We start from the raw sequence: 16,283 nt of genomic DNA, 5'->3' as shown, positions 1-16,283 counted from the left end.
AGGGCTGTGGGTGTTGGTTTCAGGCAGAAAGACAGAGACCCCATCTGTGTGGAGAGATGATGCATGAACTGTCCTACAGCTCATCTATGTGTCCCAAGGCACTGGGCCCTGGTGGTTAATAAGAAGTTGATACTAACCTGGGCCTTTCTTCAGAAAGGGAAGAAGGGTGATGAAATGGGGTGTCACAGGGAACGTTTCCTGTGATCCCCAAATTGGTAACAAGGATCCAAATCAAAGGACAAACAGGAATTGAAAACAGTAAGAGCAGGAGTCTTACTGCCCCCACCCCCCACCCTACCTCCCAGGATTTATTAACAGGAATCAGCGGCAAGTTAAGTCGCTTTTCAATCTCAGCCATCACCCAGCACTACCCCCACCGCAATCTGGAGGAGCAAAAGAAGAGGGAGGTGGGGAGGATGAAAAGTCATAAGAAGCTGGGACAAATGTCAGGGGATGATGAGGGGAGTAATACGGCTCTTTCCATATGTCCCTGAGGCCAAGGGAAAGGAGCTCTCAGAGAGAGGCAGAGCTCATGAAGAGAGGAAGATGTGTTTCTGTGACTTGTCCTGTGTCTATCTGAGCAGGGAGGGGAGAAGGCAGAGGGTCGGGGGCATGAGTGGAGTGGGAGTCATGGAGATCATGCGAGTGTGAGTGTCTCACGGGTGAGGGGACCACTGTAAAGGCGGACATCCTGGGCTGCTGGAGGGCATCAAACCAGGGTTTGTTGGGTTGGATCTCACAACACAGAGACCAAAAGGGCATAGACATAGCCACAGATGAGAACCAGCCTTTGGGCATCTGACCCACAGAGGACCCCAAAAGGCACTCAGTATCAGCTAAACACTGATTCTCTACCTATTCTTACCAACATTATTTCAAACAGCAAAGTTTATAACTGTCTGTGATTTAAGAGAACAAGGCCTCTCAGCAGTAGAGAATTTTGATAAATTAAGAAAAAGTTTGCAAAGATTCACATGAGGAACTAATTGATTTCCATGGTATAGGAGGAACATTTCTGTCTAGCCTAGAAAGAAGGATTTTCCTTCCTCAAAATCTGGGATAACATAGTCCAGAAGAAGGACAGGACGGAAAAAGAGTAGAATTGATGTATTGCTGACGCAGATTCTCTGTGACATGGGACAAGGCTAAGTTAGTTACAGAGGAAGGGTGAGGAGACCAGAAGTTTTAAATATTCAGGATACCAGAAATCAAGAGATGCTACCCAAAAAGTCATTTACAATTGGCTAAGGCAATTCAATTTGAGAGAAGACAGTCAGTTGTAAAAGCCCTGCATGCTAGTTCAGTGTCCAATAAAGTGGATTTGGGATACAGGGGGAGGGGAGGAAGGGGAGAGGAGGAGAGGCTGACCAGAGGTGTTTTAGTGAGTTGAACATTCTCATCAAATGGAGACTTTGGACAGCTCAGGAAGCAGCCTCTCAGTCTGTACACCTTCCTGGTGGGTCAAGGGAAGGTGTGATGCAAATCAGGAAAGCGATCTGCTTCAACTGAATCCTGGCAGGGAAGCAAATACTAAACCAGGTCAAAGGTCAGGGGACGATGGAAGGCAGGTGAAGAGCAGAAAAAAACCAGGAATCTGCAGAACAATTTCAAGAATCATCCTACGGGAGGAAGCAAAGCATCAACAACAGAAGAAAGATGCATGGAAGGCAAGTCAGAACTTAGATCCTGGAAGAGGAGAACTGGAGGTGAGACCCAGATTTGGGGGGGGGGGGGGGGTTGGAACCAAAGAGAATGAAAACGTGTGAGAAAGTGCTCATCTTTTGACCTTCCTCTCCTGACAATAATTATTATTACAAAAGCCCCAAGAGATAAAGGTAGTTGAGGTCCCTAAAACTTCATAATGTCTGTGGAAATCCTGCCAACCTCCCTTTGAGAATAATTCTGAAAACTATCCAGGTGGAACCAGCTCAATGTATCAAAGTGCCAGTCTGTATTAGAGACAAGCATTCAGGATCACATCCAGGGAAAGGCTGGGATAGAGGGATGGACACTGAAAAACACTGGAGGAAATGGGGACTGGGCAGAATTCACACATTAAGCAGGTGTGCAACCCGGGGAGAGAAAATGTTGCAGAACGGAGAACAGGGTCAGAAATATTTTTTGAAGAGGAGCAGGTATGTGTGTGAATTGATCGACTTTAGCCTTGAAAGTTACAATAAGACAACCAAATCAATGAGTGCATTCCCTACAAGTGATTATCATTCCCTATGGCAGCCCTGGGATTTGAATCATGACTGGTACCAATCATGAAAATTTTGAACCCCTTTACTGGTTACCGGTCTCAGGATGGACAGGTCACCAAATCTGGCCAATTTAGGATAATTAGATTTCTAAGGGGGTCTCTGGGGAAGATTTTTCTCCACTATAAAAGACATAGATGTATGAGTAACTATTCTCTTCGTTCCTGAGTTTTCTTTACACGGCTTAGAAGTTTTCACATGAGGAAGTGATGCTAAGAACTGCAGCAGACATTTTGGGGCCATAAAGCCCCAAACTCAAGAAATAAAGCTAACAGACTAAAGGTGACAGAGAAATGTTGATTGTCTTTGGTAACACTGTTGATCTGGGACCACCTACCTCCAAAGTTGTTATTAATAAATGTATGGTTGAGTCACTGTTGGACAAACATTTTCTAATTTGTAGCCAATTGCATTGTCTCTCTAAGGGATCAGACTACATTTACAACTGCTTGTATTAACCTTTCATTTACCTCTCATTTACCTTTCATTTACCTCTATTACGGCTACACTCAGTGGAGATTTCTTATGGTTCTGGATAGTATCTCTGGCACCAAGATGTCAGGACTCCCCTCATTCAGAAGGGGCCTTATGAGAGCTGACTGGCTGGTGCTGCAGGGACTTTGCATTACGGGACAGAAGGTCAAACATCATCTGACCGACAGTCTCGAGTGCAGGCTCTCCTCCCGTTACTGATAAAGATTCCAGTGCTCACTGTGGGATGTCAGGCACATGGAAACAGGAGAGGGCTGAATGAGTGGGGTGCGGTCATGAGCGATGTGGTCTGGGGAAAGTGCTTGGCCCTGTTTCTGTTCTTGGAAACTGTAGGGCCACCCTGGCTTCTGGCCCATGGAGTCATCAAAATGCACACAATGCCTGTATGAAGATGAGGAAATGTGTTCCCAGATATCTAATTTACTCCTTATAGTCAATGTACTCAAGTAGGGCTTTGCTGCTGGCTGCTGCCCTTTTTTGATGCCCCCACCTCCCTTTTATAAGATTGCTTTCTAACGGTTCTCTCTGCTTAGAACACAACCCTCATCTTTTCCACTCTCAAGTGGCCTCTAGCAATAAAATAACTCCTTGTTGCCTGTCCTTTGGAAAACAATCAAATTATTTGTTGCAAATCAAAGAAGTTCAGCTAGAGAAGATGTAAGCAGAACGATGGCCGCAGGGTGAGCTGAACCCATCAGCAAGTGTGAGCTAAAGGAAGGACAATCCTGCAAGAGTCAATGCTGACCAACCCAGTGAGGAATCAGCGCAGTCTTGGCGAGACTTGGAGCAACGTGCATGGTGCTTTGGGGGCATCCCTTCACCGTACTGGCAATGCCATCCTTGGTAGGACTCAGAAGTAACGAGAGCTGAAGTCCATACAAAGTCTTGTACACATAGCACCTTTAATAAAAATAGCCCAAACTGGAAATGGCCCAGGTGTCCGTCAACAAGAAAATGGATTGAAAAACCAACAGAATGGGAGAAAATATCCGGACACCATATAACCGATAAGGGTTTAATATCCAGAATATATAAAGAACTCCTACAACTCAACAAGAAACGACCAACAACCCAATTAAATAATGACTAAAAGGTGAATAACATTTCACCAAAGAACATATACAAATGGCCAATAAGCACATGAAGGATGTTCAATATCATTAGGCATTAAGGAAATGCAAATCAAACACACAATGAGATACCACTTCACAGCCACTTCAATGGCTATTATTAATAATTGGAAAATATCAAGTGTTGCTGAGGATGTAGAGAAATAGGAACCATCATACATTGTTGGTAGGAATAACAAATGGTACAGCCACTGTGAAAACCATCTGGCCAGTTGCCAAAAAGTTAAATACAGAATTTATTTACTGTATAGAAATCCCAGTTCTAGGTATTCCAAAATTGAATGCAGGGACTCTGACAGATATTTGTACACCAGTGTACCTAGCACCTCTATTCACAATAGTCAAAAGGTGAAAGCAATCCAAATGTCCATCGGCAGATGGATAGATTAACACCATGTGCAATGTACACACATGGAATATTAACCTTAAAGAAGAATGATTTTCTGATAAATGCTATCATACATGGGTGAACCCTGTAGACGTCATGTTATTTGAAATGTCAGGAATAAAAGGAAAAATATTGTAGATCCCACTTACATGAAATACCTAGAATATGCAAATGCATAGAAACGGGCAGCAGGGAGAGGGAATGGGGAGTTGTTGCATAATGGGTGCAGTGTTTGGGGTGACGGGAAAGTTCAGGTAATGGATGGTGGTGATGGTAGCGCAACTTTGTTAATGTGATTAATCCCCTTGAATGGTATGTTTGTGGGGGGTTGAGATGGGATTGTTTATGCTGTATAAATGTTTCTGCAGTTAACAAAAAACAACTAAAGAGACAATGACAATTAATTTCAAAACATGATCCTGAACAGGATCTCATAATGGAGGAGAAAAGGCTCAAGAGGACATTTTTGTGACTTATGAAAAAACTGAAATACAGACTGTAAGCTTTATATCAGTGTTAAATATTTTGAACTTGATAACTGTACTTAAGGTGTTTACATAATTAGATATCCTTGGTTCTTAAGAAATATACATGGAAGTATTTGTATTCAAGGATCATGATGTATACAACATATACTCTCAAATGTTCTGAAAATAGATAAATGCATAGATAGATGACAGACTGATGGATAAAATGATAGGGCAAATGTGGTAAAATATTAAAATTGGTGGATATTTGGAGGTGGGTACATTGGATTTCTCTGTATGAGTTTTGTATTATTTTTGCAACTATCTTGTACGTTTGAAATTATTTCAAAATAAAATTTTAAATTAAATAAACAACTGTGGTGTACTCATACAATGGAATACTACTTAGCAATAAAAAGGAACAAACTACTGATGTGAGCAACAATACAGCCTCCTGCAGAAAGCAGATGGCCCAGGGGGGCTATATGGGAAAGGAACTGGGGATTGACTGCGAAATCGCTAAATGGACTGTTGTGTGTCTTGATTATGATGAGGGTGAAGGAAATGTTCTATATCTTGATTGTGATGAGGGTTACACAGCTGTGTACATTTGTCAAAACTCACCACTTAAAATGAGTGCATTGTATAGTGCCAATTAAATCCCAATAAGAGGAATTAAAAAATAAAAGGTGTCATCTCACCTCCATGCTCATATTTATGTCCTTAACATCATGAATAAATCTTCCTATAAGCCAGAGGCTACTTGGCAGTGGTCATGACTGCTGTGGGATGTCCCAGGTTACACAAAGGGACAGAGCTAATGGTGTGCACAGGTGACAAATGGCAACCAGCGCTCAGAATCGGTGCTGGAGACCACAGGGAGTGGTGGGGACGAGGGCAAACTAGAGTGTGCAAAGCCCACCTGAACTCAACTCCTGCCTTGTTCCCAAGCTGGGTGGTGGCCTCAGGGTTGCCATATCTTCTGATTTTTCAACCCCCAAATCCAGTTGTTATTGTTGTTCTTGAAATCTTACACTTTTTCAAGCTGATGACTGATTCAAAATGTTAAAGTTCTGTGTGTGAAAACAAAACAGCCTGCATGTTGTTGGGTCCGGCAATGAGTTGGGGACCTCTGCAGTAGTGGACCAGGCTGTGGAGGGTGCAGACGTTGGAGATGGCTGGGCAAGAAGCACGAGGACATGGGATTGTGCCACATGCACAGCTCAGAAATGCCTTTGCCCAGCTCTGGCAGCAAACCACTGCAAAGACCTGCTGACTTTGTAAGAACATCCTTACCAATCTCTCGTTCTCATTGTACTGTCCCTGTCCACCCTGGCAGCCCTCTTCTGAGAGCTGCATCCCCCAAGCACAAGGGTGGTCCTTGGACCAGGCAAGGAAGGGGAGGGCAGTTCCTAGGCCCCCACATTCTCCTGAGCCCTCTCTCTCAATCCAGGTGCTTCCTCCTGCGCCCGTGCTCTGGAAGGCTCTTGTTCCTCAGCCTCACCCCTGCCCTGCTCTTTGCCTCCTGTTCTATATCCTCTTCCCAGGTACCACTACCCTGGCTTTAAATGCCAAGGACTTTCGAATTTCCCTCTCTGGGCCTAGGCGCTTTTGTATCCAACTGTGTACGGCAACACCTCAGCTTCACAAGTCCAAACTGAATTCTTCATTTCCAACCCCCAAACCTGGCTCCACCCCCAGCTTATTCCATCTCTTTAAATAGAAACACCATTTACCTATTTACTCATGCCAGAACCCAGGCATCAGTCTTTTTTTAAAAATTTTGTTTTATTTTTAATTTTTAAGAGTAAATACAACAAAATGAACGTTTTCAGGAAAGGGTGCAGAGTTCGATCACTTTCAACACACAGAGTTGTGAAGCCACCACCACAATCAAGATAAGAGCAGTTAAAGTTGCATCCTCCCCTTAACCATAACCACTGGCATCCACAGATCTGCTGGCCATCACTCTAGTTTTATCTTTCCAAGGGTGTCACATCAATGGAATCATAAAGTATGCAACTTCTGAGCCTGCAGTTCTTCAGCTGGCCCCTCCCTTTCTTCCTTCCTTCTTTCTTTAAATATCACCCATCAAGGAAAAAAGCCAATCCAGATGGCATTCAATGCTGTGAATCTAGTGCACCACTTCTCCAAGTTTGGTCTAGAGATTCCTGGGAGAGCAGGGGGCACAGACAGAGGACAGAGACCCTTTGAGGGATCCATGAGGTAAAAACTATTTTCATAATGATATTAATGTTATTTGCATTTTTTACCCTCACTCTTTCACAAATGTACAATGGAGTTTTTCAGAGGTCACATGTCTGTCTTCTCTTAGGCCAGTCATCAATGAGATTTGCAAAAATATAAATCAATGCCATTATGCTTGCTAAATTTTTTTGAAAATACATTGTTTCATAAAAATGTTATTTTATATCAACATGTAATGAATTTATGGTTATTATTACTTTAAAATAAATCAGTACACATTTAATGTGTTTGAGATTCATTCAAATCACTTTGAATATCAATAGTCCATTCCCTTTAATTGTTGAGTAGTATTCCCATAGTATGGATATACCTCAGTTTATCCATTGAAGAACATTTGTGCTATTTCCAGTTTGGAGCAATTATGTATTGATCTGCTCTCAACATTTGTGCACAGGTTTTTTTGTGAACAGAAGTGTTCATTTTTCTAGGGTAAATAGACAGGAGAAGGACTTCTGAATCATATGATTGAGTGCATGTTTTTAAGTCAATCTGTTTGCTAGAGTGGCTGTACCGTTTGGCATTCCTTCTGGCAATATACGAGAGGTTCACTTGTTTTGTATCCTTGTCAGCACTGGGTATTGTCAGTAATTTTTATTTTAGCCATTCTGATAGGAGTATAGCGGTTTGGGAGCCATTCTTGATGACTTCTCCCTTACTCCCCACATCCAATTCACCATTAAGTCCTATTACTTCTACCTCCAGAATATATCTTGTATGAGTCGTCTTCTCTCCAACCCCACAACCATTAACTGGATTATTACAAAAGTTTCTAACCTGGTCTCTCTACTTGTCCCCATCACCATTTGTTCACACCACAGCCAGAGGAAACTTTGAGGAACATAAATTGGATCATGTCACTGTCCTAAATAAAACCCTTCAATGCCTCCCCATTTGGCCCTGCCTCTCTTCTCTCCCCTCACTCCTATCCCTCTGCTGGCCTGACCACTCTGTTCCTCTGACCACTCTGTTCCTCAAGCAGCCAACCTCTCCATCTCTGCACACAGTTGCCACCATGCTGGACCTGACGTGTTCGACCCCTTCTTTCAGGTTTCACTCAAATGTCATTTTTCAGAAAGGCTTTCTCTGACCTCCCAATCTCAAGTAGCCTTCCTTGATATCATCTCACATTGGGCTTAGGACAGTCTGATTTACATATTTCTGTGTTCATTTGTTTAATATATAACTCCTCCTACTAGATTGGGAAGCCCATGAATGCAGTCACCACGTCTACTTTATTCATTACTATATACCCAAGTAGCCGTTTGGTATGTAATAAATAAATGAATGAATAATAAAAGTATCTCCAATTTCCCACTATTACAATTAATGGTAAAGGAACATCCTTTCATACAAATGACTGTGTACTTGTGTCTTTCCTAAAAGTGGCACTGCAGTATTAAAGGATGTTGAGGATTGAATCAGTTCCCCCACAAAAGGCACGTTCAGGTCCCAGCCCTGGTCCTCTGAGTGTGAACCCATCTGTAAATAGGACCTTTGAAGATGTTATTGGTCAAAGTGTGGCCAAACTGAACAAGGGTGGGCCTTTAATCCAATATGGCCTTAACTCCCTATAAGCAAAGGAAATTGGATACAGAAGCAGCAGCCACAGGGAGCAGCCGGAAGCCTGAAGTCAGTGGAATCTGGAAGACAGAAGATGCCGCAATGTGCATCACCACGTGACAGAAAAGCCATGAACCAAGGATCGCCAGCAGACAGCCTCAGAGTGCCACCGTCTTCAGGGAGAAAGCACTGCCTTGCTGACATCTCGATTTTGGACTTCTCCTAGCCTCAAAACCATGGGCCAATAAATTCCTGTTGTTTAAGTTAACCCATAGTGTAGCATTTGTTTTAGCAGCTAGGAAACAAAAACAAAAACAAAGGGTATGAACATTTTAAATTCTGATAAACAATGACAAATTACCTTCTTTAGCTGAATCAACCCTTACTCCCCCAAGAGTCTGTAAGAGTGCCCTAATCTCACAACCCTGCCAACAAGGGAAAATATCAGTATTTAAATTTTTTGAAATTTTGATATTTAAAATTCAGTGTCTCAGCAATATTTTAATTCCCAGGATAAAAAGTGAGGTAGAAAATCTTTGCATATTGTTTATAGTCATTTGTGTGTCTTCCCATATTTCTATTATGTCGTCTTTTTCTTATTTGATTTGTAGGAGTTGTTTGGATATTAGGACACAAACCTTCATTGGTCATATATATAGAAAATTAGTGGTCTTTTTCTTTGTCAATGGCAATGTTTTCCATAGTTTTAAATTTTTTATGTGCTTAAATTTTTTATTTGATGACTTTCAGTTTTTACATCAGACTAGGAAAAGCCTTCTCATTTTCAAGATTTAAACAAATTTTCTTATATCATACTTACACAACTTTTACGTTTTTAAAAACATACTCGATCTTTAATACACCTGGACTCTAGTTTTGTTATCTAATTATATCTCTTTCAAATGGATAGTTAATTGTCCCAACATTATTTTCTAAAAAGGCCATCATTTTCCACACTGATTTGCAATAGACTTGGATCACTTAAGTAGAAAGAAACCTCAAAATGTAAATTAAAATAACAAGATTATCATTTTTAATCCATCATTTTAGCAAAAATTAGTTACAGATTCAAAATACCCAATATTAGAGAAAGTGCATGGAAATGGGCATTTTCATATATAGTTGGTGGGAATGTAAATTGCTGGGCATTTTCGGGAAGGTAATATGGAAATATCTATCAAAACTGCAAAAGCACATCTCTTTGACTCAGCAATTACATATCTAGAAATCCATCTAATAAAAAAAGTATGTGTCTGCTCGAGCATACCCCACATATAGGTATTTACTGCAGCACGGCTGGTAATAGCAAAAGAACCGGAAATTATGAAAATGGACCTTAAATGGCTGCATAAATTATAGAACAGGTGTAAAACAACCATCAAGTAACCATTAGAAAGAATTCAGTAGATCTGTATGTATTGACATGGAAAGATCACCAAAGCATAATATGAAATGAAAAATGAAGATATATATATATATATATATATATATATATATATTCCATTTGTGCATTCATTTTTTATTCAAGAAACATACATACAATCTTAAATCTCACCCTTTCAACCATATCCAAACATAAAATTCATGGTGCCATTTCCTTCATAATGTTGTGCTATCATCACCACTCCACTACTAAAACTTTTCCATCACCCCAAACAAATTCTGTATCAATTAAGCATTAACTTCCCATTCCTTACTGCCCCCACATGGCCCCTGGTGACCTGTATTCCAGTTTCTGACTCTATGAATTTGTGTATTCCAATATTTCATATCACTGAGATCACATAATATTTATCCTTTTATGTCTAGCTTATTTCAATCAATTCATTGTCGCATGTATCAAAACTTCATTTCTTTTTATGGCTAAATAATAATATTCCATTTTATGTATATACCACATTTTGTTTATCCATTCATCAACTGATGGACACTTGGGTTGCTTCCACATTTTGGTAACTGGGAATAATGCCGCTATGAACATCAGTGTGCAAGTATCTGTTTGAGTTCCTGCTTTCAATTATTTTGGGTATACACTGGGTAGGGGAATTGCCGGGTCATACAGTATTTCTATACTTAGCTTTCTGAGGAACTGCTGAACTGTTTGCCACAGCGGCTGCACCATTTTACATTCCCACTAACAGTGAATGAGGGTTCCTCTTTTTCCACATCCTCTCCAGAACTTATTTTCTGTTTTTTTTTTTTAAATTAGTAGCCACTCTAGTGAGTGTGCAATGGTATCCCATTGTGGTTTTGATTTGCATTTGCCTAATGGATAATAATGTTAAACATCTTTTCATGTGCTTTTTGGTCGTCTGTGTATCTTCTTTGAGAAATATCTATTCTAGCCTTTTGCCCATTTTTAAATTGGATTGTTTGGGCAAGTTCTGGGAGGGTGAGCCCCAGACACATTTCCTGGCTCAGCCTTTCAGACTGCCACGCAGTCGACTGGCACTGATGTGTGGGCACCCCAGGATGCCCACAGGGGTTACTCTGCTCTCTGTGGAAAAGGGCCAGGGACCCTCAGCTGGCTCCACACCAGGCCAGGGAGGGGTTGAGGGAGAGACCAGCAAGGGAACCACAAGCTTCCTCTACTGTTTTTAAAGCTGTGTTTTCGTGATTTAGCCCTCATCCAGTTACTACAACCCTGTAAGCATTTCCAGAGTTTTGAGGAAGGTGACTCTGCCAGTTTTTGCTGGTTGTTCAAAGATTCTGTGGGGGTATGGCACCCGGGAGCATTTTATGTTCCCATCTTGGTGGACTGGAAGGGAGAATCCATTATGCATTTTTAAAAACTATACATTTGTATACGCACATGTATGTGCATAAACAAAATAGCGGTTACCTCTAGGAAGGGAGAAGTGTCAAGGAGAAGTGAAGAAGTATTTCACATTTTATACTTGTGCATTGTTGGACTCTTTTATAATAAGGAGATATTTATATACTATTATGTACTTTTTAAAATAAAGAAATAATAATAGAAGAACATTCACCACCTGAGTTCTGCCTAAGCTAAAACAGATACAGGGCACAGAGATTCAGTTTGCCTGAAAACTCACCAGGTTGCCGTGAGGTTAGCTGGGTAATGTGGGTAAACCATTTAACACACTCAGGCCTCTGAGTGCCCACTGAGAGCTGGGGAGGAGTGAGATGCTTAAACCGCCCTGTCCCCAAACTTCATGCATCGAAAGCTGGAGGAGCGATTTCCCTACCAAAAATGAGGGAGGTGTCACCGGAAGACGGGGGAACAGAAACAGGGCAGGATATCAATAAAGGACCCCAAGGCAGGCAACACTGAAAGGTATGTGGGAGGGACTCCTTACCCACCACGTGGGGCCAGCATATGCCTTTGGGCACTGCCATTTCTCCCACTGATATAATATAGAAAAAGTACCCCAAAGGGTGAAGATCAGGATAACCACACCCAGACAGAGCCCCGTCTGACCTGTGTCCTGTGAACGTGTCACATAGAATTATCCACAATAAGCTCAAAACACAATCAGTCTCACTATACTGGTCTCTGGATATATCCAAAAAGCAGGCAGGGAATTTTCCGCAAGGAATCACTGAGAGGCATGGCAGCAGCCTTCGAAGCAGGAACAGCGTCACACCCTTTGGGGAGGAGCCTTTTATCACAATAGCTAAAGAGCAGAATTTAAAAATAAATAAAAATTAAAAAAAAATAGAGCAGTGCCAAGGTTGTCCCTATAGTACTGGGAGTTTTCATCACAAGTCTCCTTCCATGGGGCAGAAGAGGCAAAGTTATAACTTGCACACCAGGAACTAGTCTCTCTGAAGACCACATTATATATGTGAACATTATTCCTCCTGCAGGTGTAGTGAAAAAGATAGAGACTATAGCACTAGCCTTTTAGGTTGTCTAGCAAATAATCTGCACAAAAAATAAGTACAGTTGGTGGAATGCTTTTAAATTTTGCAAAGATTTTCCTGGTGGATTAGCTCTTCAGCTTGTAAAGTAATCCTGAGGTCTAGACATTATTCTGTTTTCTTTAGAGATGACAGCCCTGAGGATCACATCTGTGAAGTGAATTCAGGGTATAAAAAGGGGACCTTAGCTATGTTAGTTGTAGCCAAGAATAGCTGATAGATACCCAAGTACCTCCACATCCCAAATTAATGGGAGGTGTTAGATCATCTATGCAGAATGTGCTAAGACTGGTTTTGCCAGCATTAGCTCAAGCCAAATTAAGATGCCGTGAAGTGGAAGAAGCAGATAGTGAGGACTGCTTTGGGACAGAGTTGTCAGTGCAGTGTGTTCTAATGTCAGTGGGAAAAAGAGAGAGAGTTTCCCACTCACCCATATGATGCACAATAGAGGAACCTCAAAGAAACCACTGGGGGAACATGACATGCCCCTGAAGTTTGGGGGACAGATGCTTGCTGGGAGAAATCAAAACATAAGAGACTCACTGTAGCTGGTGAGCAAATAGGACAGAGGCTATATTAGGAGTGAGCTGCTGCTCCACCAGCAATGGGACAAAGGTGCATGGGTCCCTTGAACCGGAAGAGGGCCCCTTGCTGAGAAGACAGCCTGGAGTTATTTTATAAATAATCCCACCCAAGGGTCAGCCTATGAGAGCAAAGCAGTCCCACAGAGAGGATGTCAGGGGCTGAGAATGAGTCGAATGTAGCCAAGCAAAAGAGGCGCTGTCTGTATCCAAAGGAAATGCAGAGGAAGGTCCCACCTGGGAAGGATAAAGAACCTGTAAGAGGTCCCCACAGGAGAGTCAGCCCTAGAAGTCTGCCCCACCTGGAGGACATCACCAGCAGGTCACAACCCTACCAATCCAGCTTGACATTTGCTGCCCCTTGTGCCTCCTCGCTTTCCACAGGTTTGGGCCCAGTGGGTCCAAAGTAGCAGCAAACAAGTGGAAAAGGAAATAAAACAAAGTGGAGCAAAGAAAGAACTTCAACATGCCCCTCTCCCTTCTATACAGGCTGTGAGCCTGAGGCACTGCAGAGCTAGGGGAGGAGAAACTCAGCTTGTATAAAAGTTTGAAATTTTGGTATTACACTAGACTTGAGCTATGTGATTACTACTGGCCTGGACTTTTTATGATCCAAGAGTGCCTGAAGAGGCCAGGCAAGCCAGAGGAAGAAGGGGTATGGGGAGGAATAACATTGGCTTTTGCTTAACTCTTTTCAAGCCCAGCTAGTTCAATAAAGGGGTTATATTTTATTTTCAATGGCCTAAGGGTGCTGTGATTTGCCTCTTTGGCATTTAGTTTCTACACGACATCTAATGCAGCCCCTGGCTGCTGCTGGAATGAGCACTGAGCCTGGTCCCCGCAGGACCAGACTGGGAAGGGAAGGGCTGCTGCCTGAGGGTGCATCCTGTCCTCAGAGTGACACTGCAGATGCTGAATCACACACCTGGACCATCTGCCCACACCAGGCCCCTTCGCAGTGCTGGCCTGGAGGGCATCTGGGCCAGGCCTCAGAACTGCAGTTCTGACATCATCACCAAATGAGGTTAAGCATGCAGTTGCAGAGATATCTTGACAGCACCCAACTTTAAACCTGTGGCCCATTCCTAGCTCTACACTGCAATGAATTCTGTCAAAAAGCAAACAAATTCCTATAGTTATTTTGTTACCAGGACATTTAGATTTTTTTATTTCATTTTAAGAATGCTGCTGTACTATTATTACAAACCTTTTAAAGACACTATGTATGCCAGTTTGCATGTATTATGTCCCCCCAAATGCCATTATCTTTAATGCAATCTTGTGGGGGCAGAGGTATTAGTGTTGATTAGGTTGGAGTCTTTGGATTAGGTTGCTTCCATGGAGATGTGACCAACCCAACTGTGGGTAATACCTTTGTTTAGATTATTTCCATGGAGTTGTGACCCCATCCATTCAGTGTGGGTCTTAATTAAATCACTGGAGTCCTATAAGAGCACACAGACAGAAGGAGCTCACTGCTGCAGCCAAGAGAGAGACATTTTGGAGACGGCCATCGAAAGCAGACTTTTGCTGACACTTCGCTCCACAGAAACTAAGAGAGGACAAAACACCCCAAGAGCAACATTTCAAAGAATGCACAGGAGCTGAGAGAGGAGATGCAATACAACCCAGGATCACCAGATGCCAGCCATGTGCCTTCCCAGCTAACAGAGGTTTCCAGACACCATTGGCCTTCCTTTGGTGAAGGTATACTCATGTTGATCCCTTAATTTGGACATTTTCATGACCTTCAGACTTCAAATTTGTAACCAAATAAACCCCCTTTATAAAAGCCAATCCATTACTGGTATTTTGCATAATGGTAGCATTAGCAAACCGGAACACTACAATTTTGGTAATCCCATTTTACCATTTCGTCATTTTTTCTTTCATATACTGGGAATCTAAAAAAATGGAAGTGGTCTGGGCTTTCCTGACCTCTAGAGGCCCTACCATTGGGACATCAGTCCTCTTTCAGCTACCGAGCATCTGAAGCCCTTCTTCAGATTTAGGGAACTACCCACGTATGAATCTTTTTTTAAAAAAAATAAACACTGTATTTTGAAATAATTTCAAACTTACAGGACAGTTGCAAAAATAACACAAAACCCATAAAGAGAACTACAACATAACCCCCCTCCCCCAGATTCACCAACTTTTAACATTTTGCCACATTTTCCAAGTCATTCTATCTACCTAACTACATATCTATCTGTATATTTTCTAAACTTTTGAGAGTAGGTTGTATACATCATGTTCTTTGAACACTTAACACTTCCATATCCACGTATGAATTTTGGTGGAAGGCAGAGCCCACTTCCCACTAGAGAGGCTGACAGTGCTCTGTTTTTGCAGTAACCCTGACATCTCCTCTTGGCCAATCAGGTTCACCAGCCCCAAATTCTGAATCTAAGGAGCAGTGGAGAATGCCTCCTGGTGGTGGCAAAAGTGACGGCAAATAGAACGTGGTTCCAGGACCTAGTGTTCAGTGTCCTCTCTGGACTGTGTCAGAGACATGACTTTTAACATAGTTCTGGCTATAAAGCTTCCTCTGTCCTCCCAAGCCCAGTCCTCTAGGCTTCCTGGCAAGTCTCAGAACTATCCAATATCTTATCATTACGTGTCTGAATTAGCCAGAGTTGGCCTCTTGGCTACATTTAAGAGCCATCACTGAGACACTAGCACAACATAATGATCATGCAAAGAAAGTGTGCATTCTACAGAGACTCAACTCATTAGTAATTTTTAAAAAATGAAACTGAAACAGCAAAGAGACATTACTTAATATCCATTAGACTGGAAAAAGCTTGGAAGCTGGATAACGCCAACTGTGGGTAGGGATGTGGTTCAGAGATCTAACAGCTGTGAGGCTGGCAGCAATGTCCTGTTTCTTTTCTGTGTCTTCTTTGGTCCCTGTACATTCGCCTGTCTGGAGCATGTAACAGAAGAAAAGTCTCTGGCTGGACAGTGTGGGCTGAGTCGCTTGCCACTTGCACGTACTATCTTCCTTAATCTTAAGTGTTCACTGCAGCAAGCAGATAGTTCATAAGTTTTCAATAAATGTTTTCTGTGATTATTTTTCTTGCTTTTAATTCATTTTTGAGTAAGACTATATATATATATACATATACATATGTAAACATACATATACATGCTTGTATGTATGCAACTGGAATCCCGACATCCAATTCCCCCTTTCCAGAGACTGTTAACAGGTTCATGGGTACCCCTTAATCCAGTCTACTCCTCAC

The sequence above is a fragment of the Choloepus didactylus genome, chromosome 27 (genome assembly GCF_015220235.1).
Source record: "Choloepus didactylus isolate mChoDid1 chromosome 27, mChoDid1.pri, whole genome shotgun sequence".
In the NCBI taxonomy this organism is placed as follows: domain Eukaryota; kingdom Metazoa; phylum Chordata; class Mammalia; order Pilosa; family Megalonychidae; genus Choloepus; species Choloepus didactylus.
This window is presented reverse-complemented; position numbering follows the sequence as displayed.